This window comes from Bos grunniens, chromosome 8 (genome assembly GCF_055505025.1).
Source record: "Bos grunniens cultivar Pamir isolate PY7600 chromosome 8, Bosgru_T2T1.0, whole genome shotgun sequence".
In the NCBI taxonomy this organism is placed as follows: domain Eukaryota; kingdom Metazoa; phylum Chordata; class Mammalia; order Artiodactyla; family Bovidae; genus Bos; species Bos grunniens.
In genome coordinates this window covers 71034035-71049510 of record NC_141172.1, presented here as the reverse complement: position 1 = coordinate 71049510, position 15476 = coordinate 71034035, and positions in this window count along the sequence as shown.

Genomic DNA, 15476 nt, shown 5'->3' with positions numbered 1-15476 from the left:
AGCACTTTCACAGCACCAACTTTCAGGATTTGAAATAGCTCAACTGGAATTCCATCACCTCCACTAGCTTTGTTCATAGTGATGCTTCTTAAGGCCACTTGACTTCACATTCCAGGATGTCTGGCTCAAGGTGAGTGATCACACCATCGTAATTATCTTGGTCATGAAGATCTTTTTCGTACAGTTCTTCTGTGTATTCTTGCCACCTCTTCTTAATATCTTCTGCTTCTGTTAGGTCCCTACCATTTCTGTCCTTTATCGAGTCCATCTTTGCATGAAATGTTCCCTTGGTATCTCTAATTTTCTTGAAGAGATCTCTAGTCTTTCCCATTCTATTGTTTTCCTCTATTTCTTTGCATTGATTGCTGAGGAAGGTTTCTTATCTCTCCTTGCTATTCTTTTGATCTCTGCATTCAAATGGATATACCTTTCCTTTCTCCTTTGCTTTTTTGCTCCTCTTCTTTTTACAGCTCTTTGTAAGGCCTCCTCAGACAGCCATTTTGCTGCAAGAGTGATCATCAACATTTTAGGAATCAGCGAACTAAAATGGCCTGGAATGGGTTAATGGGTTAATTTAACTCAGATTACCACTCTATCTACTACTGTGGGCAAGAATCCCTTAGAAGAAATGGAGTAGCCATCATAGTCAACAAAAGAGTCTGAAATGCAGTACTGGATGTAATCTCAAAAACAATAGAATGATCTCTGTTCGTTTCCAAGGCAAACCATTCAGTATCATGGTAATCCAAGTCTATGTTCCAACCAGTAATGCTGAAGTTGAATGGTTCTATGAAGACCTACAAGACCTTTTAGAACTAACACCCCAAAAATATGTCCTTTTCATTATAGGGGACTGGAATGCAAAAGTAGGAAGTCAAGAAACACCTGGAGTAACAGGCAAATTTGGCCTTGGTGTACAGAATGAAGCAGAGCAAAGGCTAATAGAGTTTTGCTGAGAGGACGCACTGGTCATAGCAAACACCCTCTTCCAACAACATAAGAGAAGACTCTACACATGGACATCACCAGATGGTCAACACCGAAATCAGATTGATTATATTCTTTGCAGCCAAAGATGGAGAAGCTCTATACAGTCAGCAAAAATAATACTGAGAGCTGACTGTGGCTCAGATAGATGCATTACTGTATGGCTATAAACAAGAGCCATTGAAATTTATACTTCAAAGTGACAAACTGCAAGTTATATAAACTATATCTCAATAACTCAAAACTAAGTCATACTTAAAGTGTTAAACTATATGCAATTTATGATTAAAGGTGAAATTATTTTAAAATGCCCTGACCATATCTTTATACAATTTAAAATGCAACTACTGTATTTTTCTGTGTACAGGTGTATTTATAGGTCTCAAGATAGTATTTAGTACGTGTGCTGTGCTGTGCTAAGTCGCTTCACTTGTGTCCAACTCTTTGCAACCCCGTGGACTCTAGCCCATCAGGCTTCTCTGTCCATGGGGTTCTCCAGGCAAGAATACTGGAGTGGATTGCCATACCCTTCTCCAGGGGCTCTTCCCCACCCAGGGATCAAACCTGTGTCTCTTATATTTCCTGCATTGGCAGGTGGATTCTTTGCCACTGAGCCACCTGGGAAGCCATTTAATACATAATGGATGGCATCACTGACTCGATGGACGTGAGTCAGAGTGAACTCCGGGAGTTGGTGATGGACAGGGAGGCCTGGCGTGCTGCGATTCATGGGGTCGCAACAGTTGGACATGACTGAGCAACTGATCTGATCTGATCTGATCTGGTGTTCAATAAATATTAAATTAATCAAAAGTTGTTATATTAGTGTAATTAGAATAGCAGCAGGAGAATAAAATGAGAATAGAAAATGAGAACTATATAAATTTATAATGGTTCTGAACTATTCAAAATTAATAACAGACATCAGATCAGATCAGTTGCTCAGTTGTGTCCAACTCTGCGAACCCATGAATCACAGCACACCAGGCCTCCCTGTCAAGGGACTCTCAAAAGTCTTCTGCAACACCACAGCTCAAAAGCATCAATTCTTCGGCGCTCAGCCTTCACAGTCCAAATCTCACATCCATACATGACCACAGGAAAAACCATAGCCTTGACTAAACGAACCTTTGTTGGCAAAGTAATGTCTCTGCTTTAGAATATGCTATCTAGGTTGGTCATAACTTTCCTTCCAAGGAGTAAGCGTCTTTTAATTTCATGGCTGCAATCACCATCTGCAATGATTTTGGAACCCAGAAAAATAAAGTCAACACTGTTTCCACTGTTTCCCCGTCTAATTCCCATGAAGTGATGGGACCGGATGCCATGATCTTAGTTTTCTGAATGTTGAGCTTTAAGCCAACTTTTTCACTCTCCATTTTCACTTTCATCAAGAGGCTTTTGAGTTCCTCTTCACTTTCTGCCATAAGGGTGGTGTCATCTGCATATCTGAGGTTATTGATATTTCTCCCGGCAATCTTGATTCCAGCTTGTGTTTCTTCCAGTCCAGCGTTTCTCATGATGTACTCTGCATATAAGTTAAATAAACAGGGTGACAATATACAGCCTTGATACACTCCTTTTCCTATTTGGAACCAGTCTGTTGTTCCATGTCCAGTTCTAACTGTTGCTTCCTGACCTGCATACAACTTTCTGAAGAGGCAGATCAGGTGGTGTGTTATTCCCATCTCTTCCAGAATTTTCCACAGTTTGTTGTGATCCACACAGTCAAAGGCTTTGGCATAGTCAATAAAGCAGAAATAGATGTTTTTCTGGAACTCTCTTGCTTTTTCCATGATCCAGCAGATGTTGGCAATAGATTCAAGAATCTCAATCACTGAACAAGCTAAATACCAATAAAACAAAACCATACCTAGGTTAACATATTAAAACTGCAGAATATCAAAGACAGCTGAGAGGTAGGATAAGAATTATATACAGCACACTTCTTGTCACAAACCATGAAAGTAAGAAAAGAATGGAGTGTTGTGTGTGTTGAAAAAAAATATATCTTGTGTGTTGAAGTAAAAATCCAATCACCTAAAATCATTATTCTCAGGAGTAAAGCAAAAATAAAGACTTTCAAACAAAAAAAGCTGAGGTAATTCATTACAAAGAGATAAGATCCTCAAGAAATATTAAAAATAAGTTTTTCAGGAAGAAGGCAAATAATATAGATAATTTTACAGGTTGAATTTTGTCCACCAAAAAAGGTATCTTGAAGTTTTAACCCATAGCTCTATAGAAAGTGCTCTTATTTGAAAACAGGGTCTTTACAGAGGTAGTCAAGCTAAAATGAGGTCATTCTGGTGTAAACCAATATTAAGGGTGTCCTCTTAGAAAGAGGAAATTTGGACCCTGGGACAGACACAGATAAACAGAAGACAAAGTGAAGATGTAGAAAGATGCCATCTACACTCTGAAGAATGCCTGGAGTTACCACAGCCTGGACTATGAATCATACCCCAAGTTTCAGCCATAACTGATTTGAGTAATTTAGATAATGAGATTTTAAACTGAGAGTTGATGCTGGAATAATTGAAATTTGGGGGATAGAGGTGTAGGGTGGACAAGTCTCAGAAAGAATCGAGATTACTGACATTTTGATTTTGGACTTCCAACCCCCAAAACGATGAGATAAGTGTCTATTGTTTAATCTGCCCTGTGTGTAGTACTTTGTTATAGACACACAGGAAAACTAATACAGAAGATAGTAACAGAAAGTGGAGTGCTGCTGTAACAAATACTTTAAAATGTGAAAATGACTTTGGAATCTGGTAATGGGTAGAGGCTAGAAGGGGGCTTCACTGGTGGTACTAGTGGTAAAGATTAAGAAGACATAAGAGACTCAGATTTGATCTTTGGGTCAGGAAGATCTCCTGGAGGAGGGCATAGCAACCCACTCCAGTATCCCTGCCTGGAGAATCCCATGAACAGAAAAGCCTGGTGAGCTACCATCCATAGGGTTTCAAAGAGTTGGACATGACTGAAGTGACTGAGCATGCACACACTAGAAGAGACTAGAAGAGTTTGAGGAGTTTGATAGGAAAATCTAGGTTACCTTGAAGAGACTATTGTAGAAATATGAATGTTAAATATGCTTCTGGGGACATCTCAGACAGAAATGAGGACTATATTATTGGTAATGAGAAAGTCACCTTTATCACAAAGACAGAGAATTTGTATGTCTGCAAGTAGAACTTGTAAGTGGTGAACTTAAAAAGGAAATAATAATAAACCAAAGAAGGAATATTTTTAACTTTTTATTTTGTATTAGGGTATAGCCAATTAACAATGTTGTAACAGTATCAGGTGAGCAGAGAAGGGACTCAGCCCTCAACCATACTTATGCATGTATCCATTCTCCCTGCAAACCCCCTCCCATCCAGGCTGCCACATAACATTGAGCAGAGTTCCCTGTGCTATACAGTAGGTTCCCAAAGAAAGAATTTTTAATCAGAATGTGATGATACGGAAACTGTCAGCCAACTCATACTGCACAAAATTAAGAAACAGATTCTGGAGACAACTCCAGTGGGGTAACTGGATAACCATTTGCTAAAGAGATGGCATGTGACTTGTGATTCAGTGAACTAGAAACACTTAGCAGAAAGATTTGTAGCTTGGACTGAAGAAGATAGAGATGAGATGAAATAAAGGAAGGCTGTCAGACTTCTGGGATTCTATAGGCAGCAAACAGGAAAAATAGAGCTTCCTGGCTGTGAATGGGTAATATTTTTCTAGAAAAGGGAAGAATGACCTTAAGGGAAATTCAGAGACCAGTGGACCTGCACTGACATTAGAATTCAAAGACCTAGGAGGCCTTCTCAGTTCCAAAAGGTAGAGCCATATCATTAGCTCCATGGGGTGCTGTTGTTTCCCAGGAGAGAGGAAGCAGGATACCACCCAGGGCTGTCATCAGAGGGCCCAGAAGACAAAGCATTGACCCAAAGAGGGTTAGGCTCAAGCCCTAAAATCTAATGGAATTTGCTCTGCTAGTGTTCAGGACTCATGACCCCCTTCCCCTCCTATTTCTCAGTTTTGGAAAGGGAGTGTCTATTCTATGTTTGTCCATCATTGTAGTGGGCTGGCCAACAAGCTCGGTCAGGTTTTTCCATAAGATGTAATGAAAACACCTAAACAAAATTTTTGTCCAACGCAAACGTTTGAAAGCCCCCTTACATCAGAAAACTTTTCTTCTTTTAAATGTTGTTTGTTTTCACCTACATCCTCCTTCATCCTTTTAGTACAACCATACAGTTCAGCAGAGGACTGACCCACACGGGCAGCAGGAGTGAGTCCTGTCAGTGTCTTCCCCTTTGTTAATTTCTATCAAACTGAGTAGAGCTGGATAAATACAGGCTTATGACTATTCATTCACTGAGTAGGAAAGTAGAAAGAGATCCAGCTTAGGCAAGTGGGGAGAAACAACCATCCATCATTCCCTTAGGAAATCGTACAGTGATATTTCCGGATACTATCATACTATCTCAGGTTAAGCAACTGATTCTTTATCTGAAACTCATCTATGAAATCCAAGTTCTGGCACTACATAATCCAGGAAAGACAAAGAAACAATTTACAAGTAGAGAAAAAGTTTTTGTGAGTTCCTTTGCCCCACCCCCTCCTCTCCATCTTCTCCACAGTTTCTCGACAATCCATCTAATGACAAACCCCCACGAAGTAATTCCGTGCATTTTACATTTTACAACACATTCATCCAATCATGGAAGCCATCTCTTCAGCCTACAGTCATTCCCAATTTAGTATGCAAGTACTTCATCTGCTCATTCCAATTTTTAGTCAACCCATGACTTTGTAGGGGTCAGCGTTCTTTTACATGATGCTTTTTAGTTCACACTGCAGTACACACGCAATAAAATTGGTTCTTTGATTAGGGGACAAATAAGCAAGAAGTCCAAACTGAAACTTTATTTTCGGTTCTAGCTTCTATTTTGATAAGGGAATTTGCTTTAGCTACAAGACACGCAAATCCAAACCCAGAATGAATATCTAGCCCAGTGAAGACCCATTGGTATTCACCACAGAATCGTAATTTATCTGCCAGGTATGGGTGGACCCAGATCACCCTGGTATGAAGCCCATGGTTATATCGTCTCTCTCTGTTTTTTTTAATGTTCTATTTCATTTGTTTGTTTCTGACTGTGCTGGGTCTTGGTCGCTGCATGGGCTTTCCTCTAGTTGTGGTACACAGGCTTCTCACTGCGGTGGCCTCTCCTGTTGCGGAGCATAGGCTCTGGGGTGCAGTCTTCAGTAGTTGTGGTGCACAGGCCTAGTTGCCCTGCAGCACGTGGGATCTTCCTGGCTCAGGGATGGAACCCGTGTCTCCTGCATTGATAGCTGGATTCTTTACCACTGGACCACCAGGGAAGCCCTCTCATGTTCTCATTGACAAAAATAACATTTCTCAGTCACCTTTCAAGTTTCTGAGTGGGATAGTTGAATACATCATTTTCCTGCCCATCCTTGTATTGCTTGAGTGTCACTCCAGCCTCTGATTGCCTGTATCCAAAACTCCACCCTCAAAGTGCAAACGGGGCTTTTAATTTGTGGCTCAAGTCACCTTAGAAATCGAAAGGGGGCTTTTTGATGTACAACAGAATGTCTCGTTTTAATTCCCCCCTTCAAGTCCATAATCTTTTCCATAGCAGAGCACCCCAGGTCAATATTCCTTTCATTTTCTAGTCATCTAAGCTCCCCCTTTTCCAAATTACATTACCAGTCCATTATTCCTAATCAAATAATCCTAGCTATTGCCGCTGGGTGGCAGTAACAGACTTTTGCCAGAAGCTCTTGTCAGCAGAACTTCAAAGTAGAAATTTCCACAGCCATGCCAAGTTCTTTATTCAGTTCTCTTATCACGTACAGTTAACCTCCAGGATCTGTTGGCTTTTCTTATAGACTCCACTGAACTAGGAAGTAAAGAGTTTGTGGTCACTGATACCACTGTATATCACAGACCAATACTTAAAGCCAAAATTGCTTTCCAGGGCATCCTGTATTGTTTTAAATTAACCACTTGAGTAGACTAGGATAATTCTACAGTTTTCCTTCTAGCATGCCTAATTATAGTGGAGAAAGGAGAAAACTTGCATATCCATTCCCCAGTGATTTAGATGCAGAAAGAATTCCCGTTCAGACATCACGTCTATTGCAATGATACATTCTGTGCAAGAGCAAGGCAACAACCATGCACAATTTGTATTCATAAATCCCCATTTTGAACCATGCTTTCACTTGCAAGCCTTCCACACTTGTATCATCATATTCTCCTACTGTAATTACATTGCCTTTAAACCCTTCATGAGGAGCTTTAGGTACCAATGCCCAGGAATCCTAATAGATTTGTCACTACCTAAAAGCCACTGGAGCCACACCAATGTCAGTGGCTGGAGTTTTCCTGTGACTTGGGCTCTCCCATCACACAAAGTCCCAATCCTCTCTTTGCTTCACACTTCTCTTTCCATTGGCGAGCACTCTGAAAAGACTGCTTTTGTGTAATACTCGTGTGTTTAATCCATCAAGACCATAGGATAAATTGAGTAACTGTTATTTTATAATTTGAGGAGTTGCTGTTGGCACTTGTATAATCTTTTATAATGATTCATTAAAAGCTACTGACAATTTCATTGACCTCCTCCTTTTTCATGCCTTTTAAAATCAACTATAAGACATTTCTGCCTGGTTCAACTGTCCAGGGCCCCCCACCCCCACCCCCACCATCTCTCATATTCTTATCATTCCATTTTTTCTGAATCACCTTAATTTTTTTCCCTATCTTTAAATCCCATTCAGGGGAGCTGAGCAAGAAGATCTAAGGCAGCTTCCCTCACATCCTCTCACCCCCTCAATGATGTAGGTACCAAGGATCCCACAAAGTTGAAGCTCTCTTTTATCTCAGCATCATCATCACCCGAGTTTGAGTCATAGCACTGGGTTATGCATCATCATACAGACAATCTAAAGCTACTAGCATTTCCAGCTTTTCAGTAGCTTCAGGCTATTCCATTTAATACCTAAGAGAGCACATAGACAATATCCCTTTTCAGGACACAAACCACATACTCTCGCCTTTATGCGACTTAAGACTTGGAGTTTATCCCTCTAAACACATTTCTAGGAAAGCTGCAAGCTAGTGTAAGATCCTAGATAGTGTAAGATCCTGAGTAAGATTGTCCCACAGGCTGCCCCTTCTAATCTTCCAAATGCAATTTCCATTTCAAAAGCAATTCCAAAAAGAGCTGCAAAAGCTTTGGAAAAGGTAACTTAACTCTTTGTCAAATTCCAGTGAAAGCAAATTCCTCCTGGACATTCCTCCCCGTCACAGACAGTCACAGGTCCTAACACAGGGACTGGCAGCTTCACTGATTTCAGGCACCTTACTTAGAACAGGCTTCCCAGGTGGCTCAGTGGTGAAGAATCTGCTTCCCAAGCAGGAGGCACAGGTTCAATCCTGGGTAGGGAAGATCCCCTGGAGAAGGAAGTGGCTACCCACTGCAGTATTCTTGACTAGAAAATCTCATGGATAGAGGAGTCTGGCGGGCTACAGTTTTTAGGGTCACAAAAGAGCTGGACATGACTGAGCAACTAAATGGCAGCAACAGCAGTTAGAAAAGACAGGGGCAGAAAGGCACTTCTTCTTATTAAAAACATATATAGTTTTATATAATTTTCAAAGGCTGTTTTCCATTAAAGTTATTACATAATATTGGCTACATTCCCCATGTTGTACAAAGATGCTTGAGCTGATCTTATACCCACTAGTTTGTACCTTCCACTCCTCTTCCCCAATAACCCCTCCCTCCACACACACAGACGGTAACCACTGGTTTGTTCTTTATATCTGTGAGTCTGCTTCATTCTTTTTAAATTAATTTTTACTGGTGTATTGTTGATTTACAGTGTTGTGTTGGTTTCTGCTGTACAGCAAAGTGAATCAGTTCTACATATACATACAGCCACTCTTGTTCTGGATTCTTTTCCCATATACATCATTACGGAGCACTGAGTAGAGGTCCCTGTACTATACAGCAGGTCCTTATTAGTTATCTATTATTTTGATAGTGGTGTGTCTACGTTAATCCCAATCTTTTTTTATATTCAGTAGAAAGGCATCTCTTATTGACTTTCCCTCTGTTTGAATCTCTTGTGTTGTCTATTTAGCTTCTTCCTCAGGCCCTGGATCTGTAACTACATTTCTGTTCATCAGTAGAAGGAATATTTTTGTGACCTCAGCTTAGGAGTGGACAGGGAGAAACCACATAGAAACAATATTTTCATTCTCCACCCCTTACCTCACTTTTCCTTTCCCTAAACAATGACTTTGCCTTTCTTATCTAAATTACAGCATGGGGGAGGGTCGTTTCCCATGTGCCATCTGGGAGGCTGACTGTTTGGTGTTCAGCGAAGTATACTGTGTTCTCCAGGTTGGGTATGCCACCACTGGACTCTACAGCATGTACTCAAACGTGCTTTTATTTAAAAGTAAAGGATACAGGTGGAGAAAGGAATGGCAACCCACTCCAGTATTCTTGCCTGGAGAATCCCATGGACAGAGGAGCCTGGTGGACTACAGTCTATGGGGTCACAAAAGAGTTGGAAACCACTTGGCAACTAAACAATAACAACAAAGGATACAGGGGAGCAAGAAACAGAGAATGCAGGGGAGCATCAGAGGTCCAAGAGACACCACGTGGCCCAAACAAACAAGGACCTTTTCTCTGAATACCAGGCAAGGGACTGAGCCTCTCGCTTAAACCAGAAGATCTATGTCATGAATCTTAGAGAGAAATCCCCCAAAGCTTTCAATGGCTCTTTAAGTAATCAAGTTAGATTACAAAACTAGTTAGACTTGCAGACTATCAGTAAAGAAACTGACCTACAGATCACTAGGGGAGTTTCAGCACATTGTAAATACCACTGCCATTATCTTGGCTAAACATAAAACCAGACATCCAGGGGTCCCTGGAGATAAAGAGCCAGCATTTCCAGTCCAGCTGTAAGTCAGGTCTCTCTCCACATATCACTTCACCAGAAATCTTTAAGCATTTACTGCTTACATCATTATTGAATTGACAAATATTCAGTAAAAAATTTAAAGTTGTATATGTTTTAGCTCTCTAGCCATATCATAAGCTTTTTGGAGAGTGAGTCTATTTATGAATTGCTACATTCACACTTACTGAAAAAAAAAAAAAAAACATGAAAAATTATATAATTAATAAGTGAAAAGTTGGGGCTTCCCTTGTGGCTCAGCTGGTAAAGAATCTTCCAGCAATGCAGCAGACCTGGGTTCTATCCCTGGGTTGGGAAGATCCCCTGCATAAGGGAAAGGCTACCCACTCCAGTATTCTGGCTGGAGAATTCCATGGACTGTATAGTCCATGGGGTCGCAAAGAGTCAGACACGACTGAGTGACTTTCACTTTCACCAATACAGTGGGAAATTAGAAAAAAAGTCCCTACTTAGCCAAGATAATAAAACAGAATCTGTTGTCACCATGGGGCTTCCCTGTAGGCTCAGACAGTAAACAATCTGCCTGCAATGTGAGAGACCCAGGTTTGACCCCTGGGTCTGGAAGATCCCCCAGAGAAGGAATGGCAACACACTCCTGTATTCTTGCCTGGAGAATTCCACGGACAAAGGTCCATGAACTCTCAAAGAGTCAGAAACAACTGAGCGACTGACATTTTCACTTTTTCAGTTTTCATAGTCACCACGATAAAGACACTACTAGCCAGTTCCTGACTAAGGAAATCTAGTATCTAGATTTTGAAGACTTTGAACTTTTCAATGTTGTGTTAGTTTCTGCTATACAGGAAAGCGTATCATCCACACATATGCATATATCCTCTCTTGTTTCTTTCCTTCCCACTTGGGTCACCATAGAGCACTGAGTAGAGCTCCTTGTGCTATATCATGAGCCATCTTTTCTTTATGTACCCATTTTTATTCTTTTTTGATCAAGATATCAAGCCTTGGCCTAATTGTCCTACTTGGAGTTCATTTGATCATGCTAGTTCAACTTTAGTAAGCATGGTACTAAAAAGTATTTGTTGTTTAGTCACTAAGTCATGTCTGACTCTTTTGTGACTCCATGGACTATAGCCTGCCAAGATCCTCTGTTCTGGAAATTTTCCAGGCAAGAAAATTGAAGTGGGTTACCATTTCCATCTCCAGGGAATCTTCCCAACCCAGAGGCAAAACTTGAGTCTCCTCCATTGGCAGGTGGATTCTTTTACCACTAAGTCATATGAGGTCATACAAAAAAGTCCTGTATGAGAAAAAAACTATCTGATTGTCTAAACTGGGTTTTCTTCCAGATGCTGACACTCATTTCCTATTATGAATTATGTTTAATTTGTACATGTGACATGATCTAGTCTCCCTATTAGGTCTGTTTCTCTTTAAAGACCAAGATTCCATCAAACTCATCACACTTGCCCAAGTATCCTGACCATTCTAAGCATTAAATTATGTGTGCTAACTTTATTTTTTATAGCTGTCACTCAATTACTCATTTATTCAATACAAAAATAGTATAATGGAGAAATTTTAGAGTTCTGTTTTTTTTTTCTCCCCACATTTTGGTATGCAAGGCTAAATAATTAATAGGCACAATACGTTGCATTATTCTTATTTGGGGGAGTAAGAGGAAAACTTGATTCCCTTTGGATTTCATGCTTCCCAAGTCATCTCACAAAGTGGAAATTAAATAGTACTGCTATTTGGCTGAACAGATGCAGAACAACAATTCAAATTGGACTTTAACAAGAACATGCCCAATAGTGATGACACCACATGCATTTACAAAGCATTCTGAAGTGACCAACATTCTTTCACCTTTAACCCTCATGACAACCCTTTAAAGTCAGATATTCCTAAGAGGTATTACCATAGTTTCATGGATAAGGAAGCAGTTTTTAGTAATGCTATGTTATCTGTTCAAGTGACCTGCCAGAAGCAGGGAAGTCAAGCTTGAATCCAGAACTTTGGAGTCATCCAGGTGCTCTTTACACTATATGATACTGAGGTTTGCAGACTTCGTACTGCATAAAAATAATCAACAGAGAAATATTTTGTTTCAAAATGTAAAGCCACTGAATTAAAATAATGAACTATAAATCAAATATCAAATCATACTTAAAGAAGATAAAATGAAAATGGAAGTATAAGCAATATAGTTTTTGTGAATAAAATTAATATTTTTTTCCTTCTCATAGATAGATGGCTTATTCACAGCTGAATTAATCAGAGATTTTTAGATTTTTTTTTTTGTTTATCATCTGTCAACCCCAAATGTAGTAAGACTAAAAATCTATACTTGCAATTTTTTAAAGTTACCATTTTTTGAGTGCCTGGCATGATACAAAGTATTCTATAATTTTCTTTAATCCTCATAATGGTCTTATGATAGAGATAAATATTAACAACTTTCTATTATAGGCAAGAATCTGATATTTAAAGAGGTTAAAAATTGTCTAAAGAGACATAAACACTTATGTCAAAGCTAAGATTTGAACCTGGGTTAGCCCAAACTACAAAGTGTGCTGCTACTGCTGCTAAGTTGCTTCAGTCGTGTCTGACTCTGTGTGACCCCATAGATGGCAGCCCACCAGGCTCCCCCGGCCCTGGGATTCTCCAGGCAAGAACACTGGAGTGGGTTGCCATTTCCTTCTCCAATGCGTGAAAGTGAAAAGAGAAAGTGAAGTCACTCAGTCGTGTCCGATTCTTAGCGACCCCATGGACTGCAGCCTACCAGGCTCCTCCGTCCATGGGATTTTCCAGGCAAGAGTACTGGAGTGGGGTGCCCTGTGAGCTCCTAACAATTCTGCTGTCTGAGCCTCCCATATGTAAACAGAAGACATTAGAAGAAATTTTAGAAATGATCTGATTGTAATTTCCACATCAGTCAGGGTTCAATCACAGACACAAAATCATTAGGCTATGCTTGGATTTGTTACAGAGACTTTATTTTATGCAACTGTTGGTCTCAGTCGGGTTGTATTTGTGACCAATTCTGGAGTCCAAAGTTCACAGGACAGAAGTTGGGAAGGGGAGATGGGTATGGAATGAGGAAGAAGAAGATCAAGCAGGAACCCATGAGCACAGATGAAGGTCGGTATGAAACCCGCATCAGTTTCAGTCATCTCTGAAGTCTATGCTGAGGAAGGAGCTAGGGACACACATACACCTGGCCCAGGAACTGGAGAACTATAAAGAAGATAACTGACACGGTTTAACAATCCAGGCTCATTTGCTGCCTCACACTAGCAAGGTGAGTCAGCAGACGAGTGGCAATGCATACAGTCTACAGAATGGCTATTACTTCACTTTCATCCTCTAAGTCTCCTGTAAGAATCTCTCTTCTGGTTAATGCTAGCTGGAAAGGAGATTAGGGGTTAAGTAATTCAGCCCAGCCATGCGGACACATCACAAAGTCACTGCAATTCTCTTGTTTTACACATAAGAAAGGTATATCTTGGACAAGTTGTGTGATATGTCTAAGACCTCAGAGAGAACTGAGAGGGAAGCAATCATGTTAGCTTGCTGTGCATCCTTCCTTTCCCTATAGACTGGATGGCCTATGGGTTTCATTTTACCAGTCAAGTATTACAGACTGGTAGTGGCTCCTGGAAACACTGTGAAGGACTCGGAGACCATAAGTTCTGTTACTGACTTGAAATGTCTGCTGTGGGCACAAGAGAGGGGAGCCATGATAAATATGACACACGGGTATCACCTTGTCTTCTACTACTCTGCCTTTCTTCAGAAAAGAAGATTGTAAGGGATATGGATAAATAAATCGGTGACAGCACCATATCTTGCTTAGAAATGCATATAAGTCTTTACTTACAAGCACACTTTTGACATGCAAATTATAAACATAAAGTACTTGATATTCTGTAATTACTCATAGGAAGTAAATTACTTGTGTTTTAACTAGTACTGTTTTTAAAGTTGGGTTTTCATTGCAGCAGGCTAGGGCAGTGAAGGGTTGAGAAAATGTTCTTCCACTTAGACATAGGAAGGTTCTGCAAAGTTTACAGACATTTTTGATTAGAATCACACAAACATGTATCTTTTCTATGCATATTCATTATCTCACTCAGAAGCAGATATAATTCCTATTTTCACAGATGAAGAAATTCAGGTTCACAGATGTAAATTTACTTATGGTCCCATAGCTGATGAGTGACAATATAGCAATTCTAATTTCAGTTTAACGACTGCAGGGTCAGCTGTATATAGTTTTCCTGATGATTATATCATATATAAATACATATGTTGACACTAGCAAGAAGGAAAAACTTTCATTTTGAGATTGACTCAGGAAGCATGCCAAGGAATTCTGCTTTCCACCTGAGTCTCCATTCATTGAGTGCTTTGTCATTTACTCTCATGAAAACCTGCTTGAAACACACATTGCTATTGCTACTGCTAAGTCACTTCAGTCGTATCCGACTCTGTGTGACCCCATAGATGGCAGCCCACTAGGCTTCCCCGTCCCTGGGATTCTCCAGGCAAGAACACTGGAGTGGGTTGCCATTTCCTTCTCCAATGCATAAAAGTGAAAAGTGAAAGTGAAGTCGCTCAGTCGTGTCCGACCCTCAGCGACCCCATGGACTGCAGCCTTCCAGGCTCCTCCATCCATGGGATTTTCCAGGCAAGAGTACTGCACAAGGGTAAAACTGTCTCCCTCCTTGATAGGAGACACACACACACACACACACAGAAAAGTAGGAACAAAAGAATAGTAGGGGATGCTGGAACATTTTTAGCTCTCTAGCAAATTTCTATCCTCAAGTATATGCATCTATATTTATGTTTGCCTTAGCTACAGTAGAATAAGTGTTACATTAAAACAGAAGATAAAAATAGGGCCTTTCCATCTGAATGTGTGGCGCCTTGACAACTATGAATGTTTTTTAAAATGTGAAATTTGTTCCTTTCAGACAAGCTAAAAGGATGAAAATCACAGGAATTTGCAAAGGGAGCTAATATTTTCAGAACATGGCATTCTGAGTCTCATTTAACCTTTGCAACCAGGCTCTAAAATAAGTGTCGTCATTCCTGTTTTATAAGTGAATAATTGAAAAAAACTTGAGGGGACTGCTAATGGCCCCAAACAAGTGAGAGACTTTTCTTATTCTTGTTCTCATGGAATTCTTCCTTACTGAGAAAAAAAATTTCCTTGTTTCATTTTTTTGGCCCACAGATGAAGTATAAATTTTGTGCAAACAATAAATCTTTAAGGACAGATAATGGGTGAAACCTAAAAGGTAGAAATCACTCTTTAGGATGATAAAATACAATCAGGCAATGGACAATGGTCAGGGATTTGAGTAGACTGCTGGTGGGCTTCCCAGGTGGCACAGTGGTAAAGAATTCGCCTGCCAATGCAGGAGATATAAGAGACATGGGTTCGATCCCTGGGTCGAGAAGATCCCCTAGAGTAGAAAATGGCA